The 27244-nt window shown below is 37.1% G+C and overlaps 1 non-coding gene across 1 annotated transcript; it reads right to left on the bottom strand.

Annotated features, from left to right (window-relative positions):
• Positions 1-21771: 21771 nt before the first annotated feature.
• On the bottom strand, positions 21772-21845 carry TRNAN-GUU (transfer RNA asparagine (anticodon GUU)). Its single transcript has one exon. It is a non-coding gene; the product is annotated as a tRNA-Asn (tRNA).
• Between the last annotated feature and the right edge of the window lie 5399 nt (positions 21846-27244).

Below are 27244 nucleotides of genomic sequence, written 5' to 3'. Positions count from 1 at the left end.
CTGTTACAAGCTATTTAAAAATACATTTTTCTCCTTTTTTTTAGGCTGCATGATTGTTGCCTCCTATACTGTGTAAAGAACATTCATGAGAAATTAAAACTTCCTTCAACATCCTCGCTTATAATGATTTTTTTACATGTTTTAGGGAGTTTGATGATCTTTTAATTAGCTGCCTTCAGTCACATCATTCAGTTCATTCCTCTTCCCTCAAATCCTAAAGCTATACAGCAAGGTATGTACTTGATAGGTAGCTTTGTAAAATTCATGATCTGGAATGTACTAATAATGTCTCTCAGGTCATCATTATCAAGATTCACAAGCATCATAAAGGTCTTAAAGGTAAATCGACTAGCAAAAGATGCAACTATTTCAGGATATGCCTGTATATAAGATGACATTTCCACTCACACTGAATTCTTGAGCCTTAAATAATGTAAATACTGGTATATAAACAAAATTCACAGGCTTTGTCTCCATGATGTATTCTCACCATATTTAAAATAATTGTCTCAGATGCATCATTTATGGTAAAAAAAAAAAAGAAGAAGAAGAAGAAACAGATTCTACTTCAATAAAACTTAATGAAACTCAAGATTCTCAAAGATTTCAGGAAAATATTCATAATATAGTTCCTTGAAAAATTTCAAACTTTATTAATTCAGTATTGAGTGATAATAGATGAACAGAATATAAGAGCTATTTATGGCAATTGCAAGAGATTGGTTTTGAATAGAATATATTGTTCAGTAAATGGACATTCTTTAGGATAGAAGGCATCTTCAGATGTAATTACATCTTGTACTGTGAAACTTTTTAAACTTAAAGTTTCAAATTGAATAGAATGGCAAGATAGAGCAATTTCAACACTTCCAGAATAATCTTTTCAAAAGCATATTCTATCTGGTGTGATGCTTCCTATTAAAAAAGAAAAAAGAAAGAAAAAGAAAGAAAGAGAGAAAAAAAGAATGAAATTTGAATGAATTGAAGAAAAATAATTTTATATAACTTCCACAATATGATTGAATGAAAACGGCTAACTAGATCGCTCAACTTAATGTGGTTTCTTATTAGGTAGAACCGTGGTGTCAGCATGAACACTGTCAACTCAAGCAAGAGAAGACTACTGTGATTTCTAACTGAACAGTGATTGCAAAAGATGTAATTCCAACGCAACCCTCATAATCAGACATATCTCCATTTTAATTTCCCCCTATTAGCGACCAGAGAACAGTCCTTAAATCACGTTAGATTTTGTTTTAGAGTTTAGGCCATGTTCTCCTGTCGTGTCCAAAAGAAAGCAAGAGAAGGAAACAGCTAAGAATTATTTTGGAACTTTAGCCCAAATCTAATAAGAACTTTGCTCACATTGGTTTATTTCAGTGTTGTAGGACACAAGAGTTAATGGCTAACATGAATTGCTCAAGCAAACTTCAGCCATTAGAATTTCCAGGAAGTGAAAATTTCAGTGGTGTTAATGGAAAGAGGTCATTTTGATATTGCAACTAGCACTGAAAGCCCATTTTACTCCTCATCTTCAGAGGCTTTTTTACTCTCTGCTATCACAACTCATTAAACATTTATCTGGATATTTAGGCCATAGAAAATAATTTTTAAACTAGTATTTACCTAAACTTAGGCTGACAGTGACGTGACTTTTCAAGATACTAGAATGTGTGCAGAAACAGTAAAAACAGTGGATGGCTGTAAGTTAAGAGAGCAGTACCCACACCAAACAAATGTTTGCAACAGTGTGTACAGTCTCAGTGTGATCATAAAAGAACACATCACAAAGAGCTGAAGGAGAAAATTCAGAGATCTGCACAGCTTTTCTCGGAAGCCTGAGAGTTCTCCAATTGAGTTCTTTTAATTTGTATATAATACTGATCAAGAATAAGTCATGATCCTGCACTGTTTGCACTTAGACACGTCACCATACTCAAGAGATACTAAGCAATGTCAGACTCTATGTGCCTCTTTTCTAACAAGTATAAAATCACTGGAATTTAGAATAAAAGCATAAAGTCCTTGCAGTTTGTGAATATAGACACATTTTATTTTGAAATTTAATCACGTTCAACAAAGAACTGAAAATTACTCAAATAACTCTACACTTGAAAATCATCCACAGTGCAAGTAATCTTGTTTTGTTCTTGCATTACATTTCGGAGAAAAATAACAAGAATTCCTGTTTTGTATCATTAGTTACAGAAGAAGCTAGATGCAACTCAATAGACCATATGAATAGGATTTTTTCCAAGGCTTCCTTTCTTGTCTGAATGTTCATTTCTGATGCAAGTTTCTCTTTATAAACTGAAAAGTCTTTTCCTATTAAGGCTTCATTGAGTTGTTGAAGTTATGGTTCACTTTAAAGTTGCACAGTATGTGTGGCAATTTAATACCTACTTTTCTATCAGTCTCATCATCCTTGGAAGTATAAAAGTGAAAAAATGAGACATTCTAAGTACAGATGATCAGTCCAACCATTATAGTAGGTTGTCAAATCCTCTAATTCACAAAACAGCAAGTGAAGAAAATTACAGAAAAAAAGGCTCTTTCTTCAATTAAAAGATATTGAATCAATTGCTATATAGAAATAGAACATTACTAACACAGGTGGGTGAAGACAGATGATAAGAAGTTCTGTCTTTATGGCATCTTTTATGTTTTGAGAACAAAGATTGAGTAATTGAATGCAAATATTTTGTGTTTAGACATTTTATTTATAACGTAATGTACACTTGATTCTAAATATTTCTCTTTTTTTTTTCATCAGTGTATTTGCATCTTCATTTTCTCATGGATTTGTGTGCAAACTGTGCAGATGGCAAACAGCACAACATTAGTGAATGTTTAAAGTTTAACATTCAGTATTTGAGATAATAACAACTACCAGTTCCAGAAGTTTTCGAAAGTTCTGCTGATTTCATGGTAGAAAACCTATTTCAAGCTCACTCAATGGACACTATTCTCTGAAGACAAAATAATACATTAATCCCGAGTAGAAAGTTTAAGACATTCATTAGAGTATGGTTTAATTTGTGTCTTGCAAGGACACATTATTTCTAAAATGTATTACATTGGTTTTTCTAGGTCTATTGGACATTGGTTCCTTTCAATTCCCGCTCAAGAATTGGAGTGCCTGTAGTAATTAAAAGAGAACACTTTCTGTACCACTTCCACTTGAGTTTGAAACAGCAGCAGAAATACAACGCTTCATGAGTATTTTTGGCACTTTCCACTGCAGCACTAACTGATGTTCAGGAAATTACAAAGAGAATGAATCAAGAGGTAGAAGGCTAGGGAAGAAATGGAAAGAAAGTAATGGAAAGAATTGGAAGAAATTGAAAGAATTTATATCCAAATTGAATTGTTTTTAAAGAACATCCTCTCCTCTCATCCTTCTTGAAAGTAATCCTACTCTCACATCTTTTCCTTCCTAACTCATTTTTTTTCCTACATTTATTAAGTGAAGAAATGTATCTTAGACATAAACGTTGAGAGGAGTGAAATCACAAATATTTTCAAATACATGTCAGAACTCCCACGGATGTAACATTACCAGAATCACAGGACCACAGAATCACAGAGTTTGGAAGGGACATCCAGAGGTCATCAAGTGAAACTCCCTGCTAAAGCCGGTTCCCTACAGTGGGTTACATGGAAAAGCATCCAGACAGGTCCTGAATATCTCCAGAGAAGGAGACTCCACAGCCTGTCCAGGAGTCTGTTCCAGTGCTCTGTCACCCTCACTAGTAAGAAGATTTTCCTCATGTCTGTGTGGAACTCTGCATGTTCCAGTTCGTCCCTATTACTCCTTGTTCTGTCATGAATCATGCACCTCATCATCTCTGTGGCCCTCTACTGGACTGTCTCCAGAAATTCCATTTTAGGATGTTTTTACTAAGGTTTAATGTATACCTGAGAACATCTTATAATTAACATTGTCAGAGTCGTGAATGTTTCCTACCTACAGCCCAGCATCCCACCTTCTTTTTTTCATTGTTTGTGAAGAAGAGTTTTGGTCTTATGCAACAGTTAGTTTCACTTAATACATTTTTTCAGTGGACGAATGCATCCTTTTATACAGCCAGCTGTTAGAGGTAGGAATTTAGAATTTTGATAAGAACTGTCCACTTTTTTTTTTTAACAACCTATTAGATGTTCATAGGATATAGTATTATCTTTCACAGAGCTTCATTAGTCATTCTGACAAATAATTGATTTCATACAAATAAAAAATTACCTAGCTGGGGGAATTCAAATTTTCTCAGCTTTAGTACCTAGCGTGCTTTGAGGAAAACTGTTTGTGACCGGTTATGTCTTAAAAAAAGTAGACAGTCTGTTCTATAAACATCACCTGTGAGAAATAAAAAGTAGAGCTGTTGATAGAGAGTGTTGAAAGTGTTCCTTATGAACTTGATCACAAGAATAGAAAAATCACACACCAGAACATAAAAGGTCTGGCTAGGAAAAGGCTGTACTTTGAAGTGTAACTTGTTAATTTTCATTGAGAATTGCATCAGTTCTCCTTCGATTATAATACAGAATATAAATGACTTGATCAACATATCTTAACTGCTGCATAAAATACCTCCAGACTTATTTACACACTTGAAGACAAAGAAGGCAATATTTTTATTTGTGAAGTAATAGTCCGAAAAGACAAAAATTGCTAAAAGTGGATGAACTGTTTTTACAGATAATAAATTTACAAAAAATACAGCTTTGTGAAGGAACAAAGTTTACTAATATTTTGAGCAAAGCTGGTGAATAGGTGACCCTCAAATGAATAAATCATAGAATGGAATCATAGAATGGCCTGGGTTGAAAAGGGCTGCAATGATCATCTAGTTTCATCCCCCCCTGCTATGTGCAGGGTCGCCAGCCACTAGACCAGGCTACCCAGAGCTACATCCAGCCTGGTTTTGAATGCTTCCAGGGATAGGGAATCCAAGACCTCCTTGGGCAATAATGTAGATAAGAAAATGAAAAAAGTAGGAAAATCTTTTGCTTGCATTTTTTGAAAATTAAATTATTTAATTTTATTATTACTATTATTTGTAAACAGTTTGAAAATAAATATATTTTCAGAAATTTATTTTTAAAGGAAATGAAACAGAACTATAAAACAAATTATCTGAAGCTGATGCAAAATGGAATGTTTTTCCTTTGCTTGTGAAGAAGAGATGTATTTGTCCACTGAAAAAATGTATTTAAGGGGAGCTAACAGCTGCATAAGACCAATATGCTCCTTTACACATTGATTATACAAGAAAATTTATCTTAAACACAAAGATTTGACAAACTGACATGGTTTAAGTTATTAAGTCATTAGCATCCTTCTGTGATTATATACATATTTTATTAAACAGAAGACAAATTTCAGGATACAACAGAAGACACTTAAATGTTTTTTAACTAGCTTTGTTACTGATTCTCACAACACTGTATGAAGTATTCTTAATTACTCTGAAAACACATATAAAAACACCTCTCATTAAAGTAAATTAATTCACTGAAATATATGTTAGCTATTCAAACAATCTGGTTTGTAAAAATACAAACTCCATTTTTGCTAGAACATTTCTGTTTTCTGCATCATCTGATTTCTTTCTCCTACAGAAAAGCAGATTGTCTTCTACCTGCTCCCTTCCTTGACTTCTGTTTTCCCAGATGTAAGATAATATTCATTTATTGCAGAGAAGTAATCAAGAATCACCAAGTTCTTTTTACTATTCACCTGTCTGCAATGTGAGATCAATTGGAGGTGCACTGGAATCAGTTTATTTCATGGGGCGTTGGATTTGAGTCCATTCATTGTACTGCACCATACTAGTGGCCTAGAACCAATTTGCTTATACAATTCAGTTATTATATGAGGAAGAAACTTAGCTTTATTATTATTTTAACTAATGCAGACATTATATAGCTTTGTAGCCAAGGCTAAGTTATGCATAAAGTAGCTCACCAAAGGGAAAATGTGAAGACAAGCTCAGTTAGTTTTGTCTAGTTTAGATTTACTCATAAGCATTGCAAGACACTGAAGTATTAATTACTGCAGAAAGAAGCACTCTTTTGAGTGACTATTTGGGAAGACAGAAATGATCAGTGAAGCACTTACCAAAAAAAAGCTGCTTAATTTTTGGCTAAGTATGCCCAAACTTTGTTTACCCAGGTAAACACTTATTGTTTACCCAGATAATAATTTAAACCAATCAGTTTTTTCTCCTAGATTACACAGGACTATACCACTATGGTTTAGTACAACTCAGCCCTTAGCATGATACTTCTTTTTTGGATTTTAGTGGCATCTATTTTTAAATCTATGTATCATGGGTTGCTATTGTCAAAGTGCTTTGATTCTATTGCAGAGTTGCAGTAGTCACCTATACTGAACTTGTCCAAACTATTCAGTATTTGATTTGCACAGTCTCAATGCTAATATAGCTCTGCCTCAGTCTTCTGCCTAGGTAAAGGAATACAAGAGCTTTCGAGGTATTATGTCACTAAATACATGACTATCCTTCCTCGTTCCTCCAAACAAACAAATAAATAAATAAATAAATAAATTGATGTCTTATTCTATGAAAAGATTGGGAATGAGATGACATGAGTTTGTAGCTCAATCACAGAATGTAACAAAAAGCAATGATAGCCATGTGTGGGTGTGCAAGTCAGGCGCTGTCAGTAGCAGTTCCAGAAATGACAGCTGTTAATTAAAACTTTATTGTGAACTCTAGTTTATGTTTTACAGGTTAACGTGGGCCTCTGAAAAGGTTTAAGTTTCAGAACTTGCTGTTACACTCACACAGCTCCTTCGAAAGCCTGCAGACTTTTGCACCAAGAAATCTAGTTTCACACACAAAACGAATGTATCTTTTCTCCCTCTAGTTGGATCAGGATATCTCTAAATTAATATAGCAGGAGGCAAGGCAAGTACAGAACACTGATATAACTTTATATTTGTATGCTGTACTATCAGAGTTGCTAACAAACAGAAGAAATTGCATCATTAAAGTATTGCACCTTTTATTATCTCCTTGTGAGACAATACTTCTTAGCCTTTCCAGCAACAAATTAGGGACAAATTTCACACAACAGATGTAAATCATTGAACAGGTACGGATGTATAAGTCAACTTCTTTCTAGTTTGAATCAAGGTAATGTTGAAAGACAATACACACTTGTTTGAATTGACAGCCCATTAAAAATAACCTTAGCTTATTCCACTATGAGCTCTCCTCCTCACTCTTCTTATTTACAAATGCTTTTTTGGCTCTGAGTGTGAACATGATAGCTACCAGAGATGAATATCCCCCTAAACAACTACATAAGTTTCTGACTAATCACTGCTTCTGAAATTTTCCTAACAGGTACTCAAATGTGAATGTAGTGAGAACACAACATCAAAGCACAAGATTATAAAACCTCTGTTGTCCAGTTCTGCAGATCCATTTTTGTCAGTTCTTTGTCTATTTTGGACAGAGCATAGACACACATACAGCATGAAAGAAATGTGCCTTTGATGCCAGAAGACAGATTTTTAAATAAATACATTCCAAATTAGACCCAGACGCTTTCATGGGACGTCATTTCAAACACAGGAACAGTCATAACTGCCATATCAGATAACATCCTTCCCAACAGAAAATTCACAATCTATTGATAATGAAGGAATACCACAAAGAGTGTAGGACACTTAAGATTGTCTGTTTCAGTACATGTCCTCTTTTTCCATCCAGAAATATATTTGGAGAAATCAGAGAACTCAGGTTTTATTTTTCACACCTTCTGTAGCAGATGGCATAAAGCAGGAAATCTCAAGCATGCCCAGTGTGTATGGCCAGGACAGGTACAGCAAGTTACAAATCCAGGGCCACTGATACAAATATAGTATCTAAGAAAATATCAGAAAGTAAAACTCTGGCCAGAAATAAAGATAAAATTAGGGGATATGGAAAAAGAGAAGCTTTTACAGGGAGTACTTTTGAATGAAATGAAGCTTGACTCACCTGAGATAGATGCAGGTACTCTTAAATAGGGTGCTGCCAAACACTGTAAGGACATGCCTTATTTCCACAAGTACAGTCAATATTTTTAAATTGATTTTTTGCCAGCAGGCTGGTTTATACCAGTTACAGGCTTTTTTCCTTTTTTCAGAGTAATATTATTACAAGTTTTATTGTACAGATGGATTGTGTAGAATGCAAGTATTTAAAACTATGCAGATGATTAACAAAATTAAGCTGGAGGAATTTTTTTGGAAAGCGTTGTTGGTCATCAGCAAGTGAGCCCTTGATTTGAACAATCATAGGTTTTCTTCAACTTGACAGGTATCTATGTACCAGACACACAGGAAGCAGCAATCCATTTATATACCAGTAATAAAAGCAGTGAGAGGAAACCACTCAAGGCAATAACCTCTCAACAAACTGCATCCAATACTAAGCCAGACTAGCTGAAGAGAGCCAGGAATCTGTGTCAATAATTTGGTAATGCTCATGTGAAATACAGCAGTACACCAGCACCTGAGCTGTTCCCAATCTCTGTGCCAAGTGCTCCAGCAGCTTGATTTGATATCAACAACCCCGACCTAAAAGTGGCTGTCAACACAAGGATTAAGGGATTGCTTAGTTAAAGCTGTGCCTTTGTGTTTGGCAGGAAAAAAAAAAAAGCAGTGGAGTCACAAGGGCAATCCTAACAAAGCAAGGGCAGATGCATCCAAACTGGGAAGGTGGGAGACAGTCAGTTGCAACAGCATCATTAGCTTACTCTCCTTGGAGCAGTCTAGAAAATGAAGGGGTTACCACCTGTTCACCTCCCTGATAACTAACATCCTGCTAGGAGCAGAGTAAGAATGCACAAAGGGCAGGCTTGGAAAACGTGCACAAGAAAATAATAACTTTCACTGCATTCATAAAACTGTGCATATTCTTTTAAAAATAAACATTGTACGGGAGAATAATTCGGCCCAGATCAGTAGCTTCCCTTTTTAGCTGAAATAATTCATTAAGGTCCCATATTTTGGTCAAAAGGTAAAGATTTAATGACAGATTACAGTCAGAAAAAAATTCTGCTGATTGGATAGTAAAGAATCATTGAATCATTAACCTTGGAAAAGACCTAGAAGATCATCTAGTCCAACCATCCACCTACCTCCAGTATTGCCCACTAAACTACATCCACCATATTTCATCTATTTATTTCTTGAACACCTCCAGGAATGGTGACTCCCCCACATCCCCACCATTCCAACGCCCATCCACTGCTTCAAAGATGAAGATTTCCTAATATCCAACCTCAATCTCCCCTGGTACGACTTTAGGCCTATCCTATCACTGTTAGCTGGAAAAACAGACATCCAGATTTACAATTCCATTAAGTTAGAAAGAAACCAAGCACAGTATTTATATCTTACAAAAGATGATACTGAAAACCATGAAATATCTTTGAAGGGTCTTGAAGGTAAAATTATCCCAAATCCCAAGAAAGGCTGTGATAGTTCAACTTGGTACTGAACAAGAAGGAAAAACAAGCTACAGATGCATTTAATAGCCAAAGAACACATAAAAACTCTGAGAAAGGGATATTATATGACCTTTTAAAGATACTACATTGTATTTAGCAAATGCCAATCTAGCAAAAAACTTCTGGCATTGAAGTAAGTGGAGATGGAAGAAGTGTTCAAGTGGTATACTAAGAGGTGGTTTGCCCTGTCCAGAGACATGTGGGAATCACCTTTTGGGAAAGAACCAGTTGTCAAAGTCTGAATTTTCATGGGAAAGTATCTTACTGAAAATTGCTCAGGTTCAGGATTACTTTTCTGGTAAATGAGATCAAGAAGGAAACTTTCCAGATTAAGTTAATGTTCTGAATACATAACTGACACTGAGATTTATAATCAAATCCCTTAAAAAAGCACAGCAACAGCTAGTGCCTGATAGTCCAAATGCTTAGTATTGAGGTTACCACTCTATACAGAAAATGCTGTAGATCATTAATTATGAATGACTCTGGAATAGGATAAAAAAGGAACAGTAGAGCCATGAATAGGACCAGCTATCCTAAACAGTCTTCTACCTCACTATATGTAGATAAAGATTTATTGGAGGGCAAGGAAAAAGTCGTATTGGAAGGTTGAATTCCAAATGAAAACCATATGGCACTGCAATCACCTAGTATCTGCAGCTGCTTTTATCTGCCATGGTGCCATCACCTGCTATACACACACAATCAAATTTTCACTCCTCAGGTAAAGTCTGGAAAAGATCTGAGAAATGCAGTCTCTAAATTCACTGGATTTGGAAATATCCATGATCTAAAAGCTTCTTGAAACTCAAATCCCAATATTGCACATGATCTATTGTAGTAATTAAGAGAGAGGAAGAGGAAGAGGAAGAGGAAGAGGAAGAGGAAGAGGAAGAGGAAGAGGAAGAGGAAGAGGAAGAGGAAGAGGAAGAGGAAGAGGAAGAGGAAGAGGAAGAGGAAGAGGAAGAGGAAGAGGAAGAGGAAGAGGAAGAGGAAGAGGAAGAGGAAGAGGAAGAGGAAGAGGAAGAGGAAGAGGAAGAGGAAGAGGAAGAGGAAGAGGAAGAGGAAGAGGAAGAGGAAGAGGAAGAGGAAGAGGAAGAGGAAGAGGAAGAGGAAGAGGAAGAGGAAGAGGAAGAGGAAGAGGAAGAGGAAGAGGAAGAGGAAGAGGAAGAGGAAGAGGAAGAGGAAGAGGAAGAGGAAGAGGAAGAGGAAGAGGAAGAAGAGGGATACAGTAACATCTCCATAAGCAAGTATCTTGCACAAGCTCCCACATTTACATGACATTCAGAAACTTTTCTTAAAACTGTGTTCTATTTGGTGACCTGCAGTGCACGTTCTCATTTTACAGATCACAGACATTCAAGGGACATACATATCCATACAAAACCTGTAGAGTCCGGAGGACATTTCAGCTCTCACCCACAGAGAAACTCTGGTAGCTTTTCCCAGAAAATATTCTAGGTCATGCAAAACAAAACCTTTCTATGAACCAAGCCAACACAGAGCAGGGGATCAGCAGGAGAAATGATTCAGAATTGGACTCTGAAATAAAACACCAATATAAATGCAGTTAGTGCTGTCTCCATTAGTTTTATTTGTGGTCAACAGATACTATACTTTCTGAGGTTCCTGACACAAACCTGTTGCCTGTCAGGAGGTCTGCACATGTTGTGTACAAACCTGCTACTTTTCATGGCATAGATGAGGTTAAGGCCAAAATCTTGACACAAATAAAATAGTGAAGGAAGAGAGCACTTTTTTAAAACAAAAGGAGTCCAGACTGTGTATCAGGAATCATCAAAAGTGGTTCAATGATAGCTCAACTAACTTAGCAGCAGACAAACACCGCGTAAGCCAGACTCACCACCCAGGAAGCTTCTGATCTATAGGGAAGATGACATACTGAAATGCTGTAGTAGCTCTTCAAAATAGTCAGCAAATGTTTGGCTGGAAATAGCCCTTCTGCTGTGAGATATTTAAACAAAAACACATGGAGAGAGCATCACTTTTATGAGCTCCAGTAAAAACAGCTCCGCAGTCTTTCAGTAGCCAAATTCCCTTGCAGCTTGCTTTAAAATTTCTTTTGTGCCTTTGTCCTAACATCATCTTTCAGTCCATCATCTTCTTTCCTTGTCCTGGAAAGAGAACGTCAAGTCACACAGATTTGCCTCCATCTGACAGTGGTATGAATCTTCAGTCCTTTCCCTTCTGCTCTGCCTTCTGTCTTTAGATCCCTCTCCCTTCTGTTCTCATCCTTTCACACAGTCTTTCGTAAAGTGGCCTCATTTCTCCTTAGACTCCTCTTTCTACACTTTTTAGTGTTTTGTTGTGGCTTAGGTGGGCTTTTTGTCTTAGTGTTTGTTTTTTCACGTGTACTTTCCTTCTTTTTTCCTCTTGTAATTTTTGTCCTAATATTCCAGCAGATCTTCTCACCAGCCGTTTAATTTCAGCAAGTCAGTATCTTTTTCCTGCCCTTAGTCCCTTATCTATAGAAAAGATGGGCTGTTTCCCACCTCCCCACATTTCTTCCCCTACCCAGGAAACTGCAGTTCACATAAAAGTTCCAGCTTTTGGTAGGATCCTAAGAGTTACAACTCATACCTCAGGCACCATTATTTGGTTGGTTTTCTGCTTTTTGTTGTTGTTTTGTTTTGTTTTTATAGCATATATCAGCACATCCTGTGTAATAGTTCTCTGGTTATTGATAACCACTAGTCACTTGAACAGGTCTATTAAGTTTACAGTAATACATATTCTTAAGAATATATCAATTTCTAGTGTGACATGACAGTGCTTGTTTTTAGCTAGAACCATTCTTGCACTGTACTGCAATATGATATCATAAATTTATTTTGTGGCTGAACATTTTTATGTCCCAATATTGATACTTCACAGAGGGTCAAATCTTGCCTGTCTTATTGGAGGAATGCAGTTCTGCCAAATCTTGATTCTGCTCAAGTAAGAATCAGATTTAACCACTGAACGGGTTTACTTTGTGACTCTTCAGTGCAAAGGAAAAGAATCAGCAACAGTGAGAGAAGGGATCTCTCAAAGGAAACAGCTATTAGGATAGATCTTACACAGGGTCAAGAAAGAAATGCTAGGCATAACGAGGTCTGCTCTGAGAGGTGCGTGGATGGACATAGCATGGGAAGAGATGTATCAAGCCAGGGTGAAGGATAAGGGAAAGACAAAGAGAGATCTGACTACAAAACAGAAACAATATACAAATGGAAAAATCAAATACAGAACGCAGTAAAAGAATGCCTTAACTTGATTCCCTAGACCTTAATACATTAATTGGTGCGACAGACTCTTATCAGCTTCATAAATCGCTCTCACGAAGTTCACTCTAGTACTTATAATATAATTGTTCATGCAGATTAATATTATATTTCCTTATTAGTCAAAGCAATTCTAGGTAACAACAGATCCATTCTAAAATAATGAAAAGTCATGTTCCCATTTTCTTTCCTAAGTAGCAAAGTAGTTCATTGTACCTATTCTGCATATTAGGCCAGCTCCTTCATAGCAACAAAGCAACAATAGAATTCACTTAGGACTTCCTTAGTATTCTTCTATAGCTTTTGCAAAGCTAAAAATCTTATAAAAGCAACAGAATGTGTTTAAAACTCATAGTCCTTCATATTCATGGAGGAATGATGTGCAGGCCTCATCCTAAAACAGAGTACTTTAATTTCAGTGTTAGAAACAGAAGTATCTTTACTATTAATATCAAAGCATTTCTGCCAGGAGCATCCCACACCAGAATTCTAAGTTCTCTATTGATACGGAAACTTCCATGAAAACTAAACTTCTGAGAAGATTCTCTCACAAAGATGTGGGACCTGGACTCCTGTAAGCCTGGTGTGTCCTAAAAATATTCTATTTCTTACTTCATTAATTAAGAAAAAAAAAATGACATCTACAGCATCAACTTTCAATCAAAAGGACATTGCTAGTTTTAAGATGATCAAAAATTAAAGCTGACTTCTACCTGCCTTACCCTACTCCAGGTACTCTAAAGGTAACTAAACTTGTCTCATTTTTCATGAAGCTATGCCCAAAATTTTAGTCCATCTCCTTAGCAACCATAATTTTACTATTTGTTCTCTAGGAAAGAGTGATTTATCTGGAATTAGGACTCATATTACAGAGGACAAAGGACAAAACATGACTTTTTGTGAACCAAAGCAAGGCAAGTATACTTAGAAAGATTTGGTGCACTCAGCAGTCACATCCACAGAATCTTTGGCTACCAAAGAACAAACTGAGCTCATTTCACTCTTCTGCATTTATCCAATGGTGGAAAGGAGAAGCTCTGACTTCACACGGTAAATTATCTGAATTCATACACAAATGAATGGAGAAATTTTCCTCTTTGTAAGGATTTCATTAACAAATCTAACTTCAGTTGGTATTCAAAATGTAGCATGTCAACAATTTAAAAGGCAGAATTATGTTTTTACTGAGTTTTCTTTGAAGATTCTAGCAGCTGCGATACAGCATTTAGTTTCATTCCTAATGGCAGCAAACTCATGATTTATTTCTAACATCAAAATTATGTAAAAAAAGAAAAGAAATACAATAAGTACTTTTTGAAGACACATTAGAGTTCAGGATGTACCCAGTGAGAATTGAAATAATTTTTAAAAATGCAGAATTAAGGTAATTATATCTTATTACCTAGCGCATGGTGAATTATCTACAGTTATAAGTTGGATTGCCTGGAGCAGCCCTCATTACAGGAGTAGAACTAATAATGACTGATCCAGTACAAATCACATAAGAGACATAAACATAGTCTTACTACTCAAAACCAAAACAAAACAAAAAAAGCCCTTCATTATTATCCTCTTAATTGAAGTTGACATATTCTGAAATTATAGCTTTCTAGATAGGACACTGTGAAGTTCACTTTCAGCCTCACAGTAAGTTCAACAAGGTCAGTTCAGCTTCACAAGCTAGATAAGGTCAAAACCAGGGGAGACTCCTCATCTCCTGTTAACTCTTAATTGAGCAGGCAGAATAGTGCATTTTGTAGGCAGAAGTAGGATCCCTGCTGTGCTCTCACACCATGAGACATGACTGTTTTGGTCCAAAAAACACTTGACCACAGTATCAGATCATCAACTCAGAAGTAAAAGAATCCCTCAGAAGAAAGTTTAATGCAGCCCAATTATGTGAATGCCATTTCCAGGATTGCAGCAGAGAAAACTTATGTGTTTTTGTCTGCATACATGTATGTTGAATGATGCATTTCACACTGATTGTCTAAGGATACAGCACATTCTAGACATAAAGGTACGAACTCAAATTCACTAGGAATAAAGGCTACAGCTCCTTTTTCTCTTGAGCCAGTCACTGACTTCTTCTGTTTACTGTAATTCAGCTATTGCAATTTATCTTCAAATTGCTCTCACCTTTTTCAGAAGGAAAATTTATCATAGGAATCTTCATTTTTGCTTCAGTAAATTCCTTTCATGTTTTCTCTACATGTTTATTTCTAATGCTTGCAATTCTATCCCACAACCAGCAGAATTGTAAAAGGCATTCCTCAGTGTTTGAAAAATTCTCTTGGGCCACACAAATGTCAGTGGATACCATTTTTTCCAAGTAGAGGAATTCAGTGACACTCCTTTACTTCATGCACACTTCTACTGCAGATGCCATTTTGTCATACTGCCCCTCTGCAGCCCTTTGTTGCACAGCAACGAAACGTAATGCAGCATTGGTGGGAAGGGTCAATCTCTACTGCCATACCACCATATCCACCTCCATTGCATGCATGCCAGAAAATAAAAGTACGTGGAAATATTTGCATGTGCTCTGAAAGCCTAGTAGAGAGAGAAGACCCAGTTGGAACAAAGTGCTAATTAGCAGTTCAAGTCCTTTTCAAAATGATTTCTTTTTCTTATTATTACATTATTGTGAAAGATCCAAGAAATGCATTTTGAGGTTTGAAACTGAATGCTGTTGAGAACATTAATTTCCATGAGGCCTTGTTCTATTCATGTCTTGAATTCCCAGGGAGTCAATCCTTAGGGATTTCAAAGGTTGACTCTTCTATATTTCTTCACAGGAAAATTATCTATCTGACTGTTCTAAACAGATTACTTTTTGACAATAGAAAATATTTCTGAAAGCAAGTTTCATAAACAGCTAATTTTACTGTTCTATAGTATCCCTCCCACCATCCAGACATCATGTGGTTTGCTTCCCTGTGACTTCACTTCTGAAATCCTGCAAATAATATTGGATTTACCAATTATTCATAAGCAACAAATCACAGACAAAATAATGAAGGCCTTGCTACATATCAGAAAGCAGAACTCTGCAGTAAGCCAATGAAATGAGAAAAACAGAAAAGAGTGTAAGATGTCAAATTTATACTTCTATTTCCATAAGAAATGTGGAAAAATCTACAAATTCAGCCATCACATATTAGGTTATAAAAAAAAAATCAACATTTTAATTTTTTCATTTTTTTTTATGATGTAACCTGTATTAGTCTAACATTTAGAATCTTACTTAAAAATGAAAAACCTTTTAATTTTTTTTCTACTATTATCATGAACACTCTTAATCATGGTCCCAGTGTATAAAGTGATGAACAAACAAGACTTCACACTGAATACTAATTTCCACAAATGTCATTTTCTTGTAATACAAATATAAGCTTTTCACATGAGGCTTATTAGCTGTGTTTTAATCTGCATTAGTCTGGTTAACATACCCAACTTTCCAAGCAGTACTACCAGTTTTTCTTTAGCCATTAGCAACAATAATAGCAATTAGCAACACTACTTCCAGCACATAGTCATTTTAGGCTAAGCTGTGTAGGCTTCATGTTTAATGAATGCAAGCATAACTACAAAGGCATGAAATAGAAAATACAATAATCACAGAGGAATGGCAGCCTTCAATAGTCCATACAAACCTTACATACCCAGTTCTGGACTTTTTCAGCTGTATTTGACTCAAATGTAAAGTGTAAGGAAAACTAAAATTTGATTTTCTATGCCTTCAACCCTGGGAAAATTAGGAAATCTATTTGTAGCTTTTGTCTTGACTTACCAGCATCCACTGCACCCATCAAGTCCCCAGTAATAGCTCCCAATGGGATCACAGTCACCAGTGCTACCAGTTTTAATGAAGACATTCATGCCATGTACCTACATTGGGTGTAGGCGGCAAACAGCTCCACAAACCCTACTGCAGAACACAGCTGGCATATTAGCCAAGTTGCAAAATGACTTTGAAAGCACATTTAATAAAGGGAAGAAAATGCTTTAAGAGGAAGAAAGGGAACAGGAAGAGGAGGAGCTCAATGATTAAGCAATTGTTTCTAGAGGGACTGCACACCATGGAAGACTTAAAATCATAGCACAATTAAGGTTGAAGAAAGACCTCTAAGACTGTCTAGTCCTACCATCCACCTACTACTAATTTTGCACACTAACCCATTTTCCTTAGTACCACAAATTTGTGATGGACTTGTGATGGAACAGAGGAAAAGAACAAAAAGAAGCTACAGAAATAGACTGTGATGTCCTGACTGCAGCCACTTTGCACTGCCTGTTGCATCACTGAAGAGATAGAATATAATTGAGATGTAACTGATTTCCTCATTTTTTCACATTTCCACCCCCCCCCCCCCCACCTCAAACCTGCTGAGGCGAGGCAGGGAGATAAATAACTTGGTGTGAGGTTGTCAACCAGCTGGGGCAAAGCCCCAACATGTCATTCCCCATGCCACAGAAAGCATGACTTTTGTACAACAAGTGCTCCTTCTTATTCATAAAGCATTTTGAATTACACTTTCCTTAAGTAAATTTCCATGTTACATTGCAACTCCCAGGAACAACTGCACACGTGATCTGCAACTACACTCATACAAAAATACTGCTTGTTTTTTTGAGGTAAGAAAAAATAGCTTTAAATACACTCATTAGAACATCACGCATGCCCAAAAACCAAAGAGAAGTTAAAGTCTGTGTGTTTAACTTTTGTTTTGAAAACTAAATATTCAGACAGTAGCTGGAGATGAATGTGAACTTGGAGTATAACTGCACCGAATTTGCCATCTGCTCCTTAGTCTTTTCTTCCCACCAGGGAAAAAGCAGAATTGTGAGCAAAGGAAATAAATGAAAAAAAGACAGAAAATAAAATGTTAAACTATAGGACAAGATTTTAATTCCTTTCCTCCACAAATCATCAGTTAAAGGTAGATAAGATGGTTCATTTCCCCAAAGACAGCAGTAGTTTGGGGATATTTTTCAGTTTTGACCCAAAACTTCAAGAAATAGGCTGCAGAGCAGCCTTCTGTAGTTCCACAGCATGGAATAAATCAAGAAATAGTCCCAACTATTTTTATTTGCCATCTCTCCCTTCCAAGAAAAGGAAGAAGGAAATATCCGTGGAAAAGTAGAGGGCAAAATGCGCTCTTTGAGATATGAACAGTTTAAGGCCATTATTTTTCCCCTTTTCTTCCTTCCTTAACCTTTCTAGCAAGGATTTGTAGAAAAATGAACTATTTTTCAAAAAATTAATCTAACAAGTAGTTATGTAGTATCTAGACCATGCCAGGATTAGGAAGCAATGCTTAATAAGATAGAAAATGGCTTAAAATACTTTAAAAACAAGTCAATAAATGGAAAATTAATGATATAAAAATGACTAACAAATCACAAGTTTACAGAGAGAGAAAATAAAAGAGAGGCTACGTAAAGTATAGGACCATATGAATTCTGAATCTATTATTATCCAACTTAAATGAAATGTTAACCTTTGAATGGGCTTGCTTGAACAACATTTAGGAAAGTCCAAGGGTATTAAGATACCTAGTGATTAAAGGCATAAAAATTAAAGGCAAAAAAACTAGATTAAGAAGCCAGCATATGATCATATATAATACTGAAAGCATAAGAAAACAAATCCTAATAAATCCTAATACAATAGTGTGGATGAACCCTGTGATAATGGACACTTCAAGATCTGCAGTATACATGTATGCAAGTGACAATACAAACTTGCCATGTAATGAATGAAAAAAATTAATGTAAAAGAGAAGGTGACTACGATGATAAGTCCAGAGCTCCTCTAGACAATAAATGAGCGTAACCACTTCTTACCTGCTTGTTTCTCTGGAGAGAAAACTGGATACTGGTTGCCTGTATGGTTTGCAGCTCATATACATCTTTCACCTCTTCCCAGTCAGAAGTGTGCTCTGGTACAATGACTGGCACCAGAGGTTTTTAACTACTGTATTTCTTAAAGAAGTGAATCTATTATTAACTTCAGGCTAAATACAACACAACCTGTTATGTTGTCAGATGTATCTATTGCATATGTGATATGCCTAGAAGTATAGCTGGTTCTTAGAAAAAAATTCACAGTAAAATATCTTATATATAGCATTACTACAAAATGACATAGAAGCATACTCATATGCAATAGAAAAATATGAAATCAAATTCTGCAAAAAAAAAAATCTGACCCTCTTCTAAACAGGGCAGCAGAGCAGCAAGGTCCTAGGCTGCAGCAAGAGAGGATTTGCTCAAATGCCACAGCTGTAGGCACAGAAATATAAGAAAGAAGTTTCAGAAGGCCCCAGGTATACAGGGATCTCCAAAAGGATATCCTTGCCTCCACTACCAACCCTTTCACAAGGTCTAGGAAGGGGTGGATCCTGGCTGCATCCCTTCTGGTCATCCAGGTGCACTGCATGCACCTGAGCTCCCATGGGTTGACCCTGCCTTCCCACCAGGTGTTCAGTCATTGGTTCAGGCTGTGACTTAGCATCTTCACTACAATTCCTAAGTTTTCTGAGCAGGTTTCCCATTTCTCCATGAGACACTCTGTAACTTTGTTAAATCCATCTTTGCAGATACCAAATTCCTAGAAAATATTTAAAAGCATTTCTTTCAGGAAAGGTATCATCAAGTATAAAGACTGCTTCAAAATTATTTTCTCCATATTCCTAGGACCTCATAGTATAGAATCAGTCACCTTTGAAGCTGTGCAAATGGGCTGAGCTCTACAGTATGAGATTTCTAATACTGTGCCCCAGAATCCATCATTAGGTGTAAGACATAAGACCTTGCCCCTGCCACACCAAGTTATCAAGGATTTCATCAAGCTTACTGAAAAGTATAGGCCTACAGCAATTGTAAATAACAGAACATTTAAGTATCTAGTCACAGACTAAACAAACTTTGAGTTATCATTTACAAACATGTGATTTTATTTTTTTACTTTCTCAGTACCACAGTTCAAGCATGGTAGAGTGCCATAATTCCTCAATCATAATACTGTTAACAACAGCCACCACTCAGCGCTGTTGTGAGCAAACACATTTAGTAAGAATATCAGGAATAGCTACAGTTCTAGGGACGGATAAGGCACAGTTGACCACTGCGATCATTCCTACTGAATTCTTTTAAAAGCTGCAGAACAGGCTGGGTCCTTAGTCACCTGCATTTCCAAGAACAAAGCTGCCAAACAGAGCAGCCGGAGGAACTCAGTAAAAAAAATCTGTTCACTAAGAAATTCTTTCCTTGAGTTAGAACTGCTACCAATGGTCAGGGGATAATCATAGTCCTGGACAGTGTGGCTGTGTGTCATGATGTGCTCCTTTGCACAGAGTGGAAAGCAAAACTCAGGTTGGGTATCCAAAAGCTATTATAGATAAAAATGTTATAGATACTCACTACAAAAAGAAACCAAACCGCCACTTTCTATTCATTGGCAGTTTGAAAAGTAGTCTCAGTACAGAACTGAGAACTACTAATTTCTCCCATCCCATAGTCCTGTCTCTCAGGAATGTCAGGGGAGGGACAAAGGAAGGCAATTTAAACAATCATTTCCAGTGTTTCTGTAAACAAAAATCATTCCCTGGCACAAAGATAATTTGAACTTTGCAATTCTTTCTTCACTAGTTGTGTTCTTACATAAGGTTTTATTAAGTGTATCAGAGAAATCAATAAAGAATTTGGATTATGAGTTAAGAGACATCCCACTAAATTTTATATTAACACCTACAGTCAGAACAGTAACTGCTTTGAAAACAAAAGGATAGAATGCCACAGTTTGTTCCATAAGTGAGTAATTGTTTCAAATCACTTTCTGAATCCTACTCAATATAGCAGATTAGCTGAAGTTGGCATACAGATGACCCGACTGCCTTTGAAAGTATTCAGTGAGGAGAAAAAAAAAGAAAAGAAAGAAAATGGAAAAAGCATTCACTTAACACACTGATTCTTTCAGACAAGACTTCCTTAAAGAAAAGCAAAATACTGCCAAAATGACGTTACCTGGACTTCACCAAGATTTAATGATGCACATACATTTTTTTTAATTCTTTAATACAGGCTTTCAAAGCTGCATAAACATCACAAAAGAAGCATTCTCCATTATCCTGGTTTCAGCTGGTACATCATTAATGTCACAATGATATCTTGGTTGATGCTAAGCAACAGAAGATATTAGAAGAGCTTTATAACACGGCAGTAGAGGGAGGGGGCAAGGTGCAAGGCAGAAACAAGACAGGTGTCCTGAAGTAGGCCTGGGGTTATTCCATACCACCCGAGGTGATGCAGAAATGTACAAAGGTGGGGGGGCCATAAACCTGCCCACGAACACCTCCAGGGGTTGGGTGTCCATAATCTCTCTGGGCAACTAGTGCCAATGTCTTCCTCTCTGTGAAAAACTTACCCCTAACATCTAGTCTCCTTTCTTTAAAACTGTTAACCTTTGCCCTATCACTATTTACCTGTGCATAAAGTTAATTTCCCTCCTGCTTATAAACGTCCTTTAAGTACTAGAAGGCCATAATGAGGTCTCCCTGGAGCCTTCTCTTCTCCAGACTCAACAAGAGCCCAGCTCCCTCAGCCTGTCATTATAGGAGAAGTGTGCTAGGCAGAGGGATCATAATCTTGGCCCTCCTCTCTCCAAAACAAGAGCTCCACATCTTTCTTGTGCTGGGGACCCCAAGCCAGGAGCAGAACTCCATTTGGGGACTCACTATAGCAGAGTAGAGAGCAACAATGACAATCACCTCTTGGCCCTCCTCTCTCCAAAACAAGAGCTCCACATCTTTCTTGTGCTGGGGACCCCAAGCCAGGAGCAGAACTCTATTTGGGGACTCACTATAGCAGAGTAGAGAGCAACAATGACAATCACCTCTCTCTTGTATTGCTGGCTGCTGCCTTTTTGATACAACCCAGCACAGAAAGATTGGCTCGTCTCTGGGTGGGCTTGAACCACCAACCTTTCAGTTAACAGCCGAATGCGCTAACCAATTGCGCCACAGAGACTCCCACAAATACATAAATTTGAGATCCTGTAATGTACAAAATGAGCATCCCTGAGAAAATTCTTATTTATGGAAGCAATAAATATTAGCAGAAATAGAGGTGGCTTTGCCTGACAATTCAGTCCCAAGTAATAATGAGTCCTAATTGCAGTAAGATTTCTAATTGCTATAAATACTGAACAGGTGGCCATAGTTATCACACACTGATTGCCAGCCTGAAAATATTTAAGATGTTTTTAAATCAAAACCTTCTTCAACCGTCTCCTCTGTCCCTAGTTGAAAGGTAAATCCTGTTAAAAGAATTATTTTAATTTTTGGCACATGTAGAATATAAATAATAAAAGATTTTTGCTCAAATTGAAAAATTATATTGATACTACAGTGTGTTATCAGTTCTAAACATTTGTCCTACTTAGAAAGCTTTGGAAATGATAACTTCAATATCTGTGGCTATACTGCCACTATGCCAGTGGCAGGGTAAGAAACTGCCATTTCTTATAGCAATACAAGCCCATATGTACACACATGCATGCATTTGAAATGCTTGTACATGCTAAGAGCAATTTGGTGTGGGATCTCTCAAAGTTAGGCAAACAAAGGAAGTGTACAATCTCAGCCATCCCCACTCTTCCTGGGGAAAGTATGAGTCCAAAGGGTACCAAAATGCTCAGAGCATGAACATTTTAGTTGACCTATTTCTCATAAGCCAAAAGATAGCCATTCTCCTTAAAATAGAAGTCTACAATTTTTCTTCCAAGTTTGAACCTATTTAATCATGTCTGTAGTAACTAGTTTTGGTGTAACCTAGACAGAATGTGGAAGTTAAAACTCTACCAATCAGGTAGAAAGAAAAGCATTACAAATATGGTCAGTTGTAAAGAATGTTGCAAGCGAACATCAAGTATCAAGCAAGTTCAGTCCTCTTGGCTTTACATTATTATCTATCATTTTTGACAAATGATGTTTCTACAAGTAGAAACATTTTTTCTGTGGTGTTTTGCAAGAGAGATCCAGCTTCTGACTACCTCATGTCCTCATGTACACAGTTTTAGAGATGAGCTTTCAAGGCCTGTAGGAATACTATCACATTTTACTGTTGAACACCTGAACACCCTCACTGGTCTCTTTTTTTTTTTTTTTTTTTCTTCTCCTTAGTTTGGAATTTGTAATTATGCTGTAAGGACCACAGAATTTAATTCTGCTACTTCATAGAGTTTTATCAGAGTAAGGATAGCCTCCTTGATAGTTCTACTAAAATGAAAAGAATTCTGGTACCACTCACAAGAACATACAGGCCATACTGCTTCATTCATACAGTTTTAGTACAGTGGTTAGATAACTGTACACTGTAGTGCAAGATAAATGAGGGCTGCTCTTTAAGTAATTCCTTCTATTTTATTATGTTGGTCCATGATATCAGAGGCAGATGTTGGTGGTACAGCAGTAAAGGCTGAATCTTCCCACCAATACTCTGTTACATTTTGTTGCTGTGTGACAGATGGCAGCAGAGGGGCAGATTGACAGAATGGCACCTGACATGGAAATATGTATAAAGCAAATGTGTGGAACTGAACTCCACGTGGAGAAAAATGGCACCCACTGACATTCTCTGTTGCGTGCAGATCATTTCTGGAGACCAAACAGTGGATGTGAGCATGGTGAGGAGGTGGGTGGTTCATTTCAGGAGTGGTGACATCAACATGAAAGACAAGCCATGCTCCTGGCAGCCACGGCACAGTTATAACACCATAAAATGACAAGCATCCCGATCAACTCATCCATGCAAATCAGCAGATTAATACCAAGGAATTGTGTACAGAGCTGAACATTGGCTTCAATGCATTGGAAACCATGGTGACAATGCTGGAATATCACCAAGTCTATGCCAGGTGAGTCCCATAAATTCTCACACAGGAACTGAAAGAATACTGTTTGAAAGTTCATCAGGATGAGTTGAGATGATATGAGACTGAAGGCGACAGTTTCCAGAATTGCATCATCACCAGTGACAAGACATGTTGTCACCACTATGAGCTAGAGTCAAAACTGCAGTCCATGGAGTGACGGTGCGTGAATTCTCAATTGCATAAATAGTTCAAGATGCACAGCCATCAGCAGATAAAATGATGTTCACTGTCTTTTGAGTCCAGAAAGGAGTGATCCTTCTGGATTTCTTGGAACACAGACAACCATCAACTCTGGCCACCACATCACAACACTGACTAAGCTGAAGACTCAAATTCCCAGAGTCAGGCCAGAGAAGCAGACATTTCTCTTGTAACACAATGAAAGCAGTCCCCTTTACTAATTTGAATACGGAAGGAGCACACTGCCAATCTCAGCTGGAATGTGCTGCCACACCCACCAGATAGTTCAGATTTGACACCTTCTGACTTCCATCTGTTTCGGCTGATGAAAGATGGACAATGTGGGCAACAATTTCCAAGGAATGACACCATCACAGCAGCTGTAATACAGAAGGTCAACTCTGCTGGTATAGATTTTTACAAGCACAGCATGCAGGTTCTTGTTTATTACTGGCAAGAAATGCAAAGCTAACAGCAGAAATTATTATTGAAAAACTGTGTTTAGTAGCTGAGAATTTGCTCTATCAAATAGTGTTATTGTGGTCTTTGTAATTGTAGCTTCCATGGAAGAGCTGGGTTTTCAGTGGGGATTTTTGTCTGTGTGTGACCCTTCACCCTGTCAGCCTGAGTTATTGCATTTTCTGTTGCATAATTATGGAGAAAGACCTAATGTACTTTTTCTGCTTTGTAACACGATGCTTCATGTTGAGAAGAGTCAGTTATTTATCTGAATAACTGAAATGAAGAAAAAACAGTAATCTCATCAGCTATGTATATTATTACTATCTCATCAAAAACACTGTGAATAAAGCCATTTCCTAGGGAGAGTTTGTTTCTCTCTCACTTGCTCTGTTACGAAATGCAAGAGCCCATTGCAAGCATCCAGAGCTCCATCTACCTTTAAGAGGGAGCTACATGTATTCCATGGTGGGTCATCTTTACAGTGAGGGATGGTGTAGACAGATGCTCTGTTTGTGTCTATACAGATACTCCACCAAACAACTCTCCAGTTAAATTTTGGTTTTCAAGCATCCTAAGTTTGTGTCTGCACTACTGTGCTTATAGCACATTAAGCTCATCCATTCAGAGGCAATGTCTTCGGAATAACAACAGTTTTCTATTGATCATATGCACAAAAATAATCTCTGCAACTGCAATATTCTCTGTACTTCTTCAGTCAATTCAAGCAACTACTTTTGCACATTTTTGACTCACAGGTGCACTACCGTTCCCTCTTCTGTCTCTCTATTTATGTTTGATTATTTTTATACTGCTTCCCCAAAAGTTACTGACAACATGCTGACAGTGGAGAATACTCAACACCTCACCAGAGATTGCTAGCACATGTTTGAGAACACACTTCTGGTTTTCCAAGTTGCCTTCAGTGAATTTATAGTCTGATCTGCTTACCAGCAGAAGACCTCAAATATCCATCCTTTTGAGCAATGTTTAAGAGCAGATAACTTCTGCACTTTCTGGTTCTGTTTCCTACAGGTTGAGGGGGAGAGCAGGCTGGCAATGGCTGTGCAGAAACAGAAAGAATCAGCTAAACTGCAAAAAGAACTTTGATAGCAAAGTTCATAATCTGGCTTATTCACAAGGATAGGCGGGGGCAGGGAGAGACTGGGTGGTTTTCTTGTTTGTTTTATGTTTCTTGTCTTTTTGTGTGTGTGTTGTTTTTTTTTTTAATTTTTTGTTTAGAAAAGTCTGACTTTGGGACTGACCTGTATGTCACTGCATGATAGGGGGCTTTACTTTTGAGGGCTCAAGTGCTCCCACCTCTCACAAGTACAGGTCTCAATGCAGCACTATAAAGACTCAGACAAGGAGTAATCCCAGTGTTTCCAGAGAGAGCTCCATGCTGAGGCATGCAGCAGAACAGGATCTTGCTGACCTCGGGGCTCAAGGTACATTAAGGCAAATCAGGGAGACTGAAACCAGGTTTGGTTGCTCACAAAGGCAAAACCTCTCTGTGAATACTTGAAAGCTTTCTCTTCACTGGTCTTGGTATTTATGTTGCTAGCAGAATGGTTAAGTGTTCAAACTAACCCTCACTTTATGTAACTATTTCCAGCTCTTTTCTCCTGAAGTCAACCTATTTCATCCAGTGAAAATAGCCTATCTCTTTTCTGATAGCAAATTAGCCATGTTCACACAAATTAGCAGTAATTAGCCTGCAGACACTTCTAGAAATGTAACGAGACTTGATTTCTCTTTTGGTGACAGAAGAAAATTGGATCCAAGAAGCTACATTTTAAAGGTAAGTTTAAAAGAGCACCAAGCTGAGGTAGGAGGTATCAGTGTTGAATTTTTCTTGTGACTATTTTGCTCTATTTCCACTTAATGTGAATAGATAAATTTCAGTACAACTACAGAGAATTGTTCCTCTTCAAGGAAACTTACAAGTTCCAAGCTGAAACACTGGTAGAGTTTAGTGCAAATCCTGAGTTGTTTACAATGAGTAATTTGCCCCTGAGGAATATGGAGCAACAGAAATATAGTGAGAAAAAGAGATGTTTATATCTTAACAGGGGGCCAAATGCTAAAAATGTTATGATCTCTTTCTTGGTATCTTGTGTTCTTTCCCTACAAGAAATAAGACAGCAAAAAGTAAAAATAAAAATAAAATATAAAAGATGGTTGTAAGACCTGGTAACCAAGAACACTTAACTGAACTGGAAAAGACTGAAAACTCCGTAAGTACCTGCAGAAAAGTATGTTTTTAAATGCACAGTAGCTGCTGGTTAGAGGCTTAGAGAACTTTGGAGCTCAGACTGGGGATGTTTTATTTGATTTCCAAAGGGTAAGAGATTAGTGTTCATTAACACAGAGATACCTAAAATCACCTTAATTTTGAGCTGGCTTAAGTTCTGTTAGTTTGAACCTGTAATTGGGTCCTTCTTTAGATCAAACACAAGGCTTCAGATTCTTGGTCAACTCAATCATGGGCTTTTGCAATATGTAGGAAAAACACCGTTACCAACACTGTCAAACAGCAGTTGCTGGGACAGGGTGGAATCTCATCTGTCTTGTTTTAAAAGTACAAAAGAAAATGAAATGATGAATGAGAAGTCAGCTATGGAATTTTAATTTTTAAGTAGTAAACATCAGTGTCTTTTTATTTTATTTTTCCACTGTGATTTTTCAGATATTTCCCATTGCTAAGCTCAAGTATTAGTTTGTATCTCAAGGCCCATGGGCTGAGTGATGGGTGCTCTGAAACCCATCAGATCAGGGTCAGCAGTAAATTTCTGTTCAGGCTTTTCAAACTGACTTTTTTGAAAACAAAATACTAAAGAAAGAAGTAAAGAAA

Source organism: Cyrtonyx montezumae, unplaced genomic scaffold (genome assembly GCF_038088225.1).
Source record: "Cyrtonyx montezumae isolate F1298 unplaced genomic scaffold, pur_monq_1.0 scaffold_14, whole genome shotgun sequence".
Lineage (NCBI taxonomy): Eukaryota > Metazoa > Chordata > Aves > Galliformes > Odontophoridae > Cyrtonyx > Cyrtonyx montezumae.
This window is presented reverse-complemented; position numbering and strand designations above follow the sequence as displayed.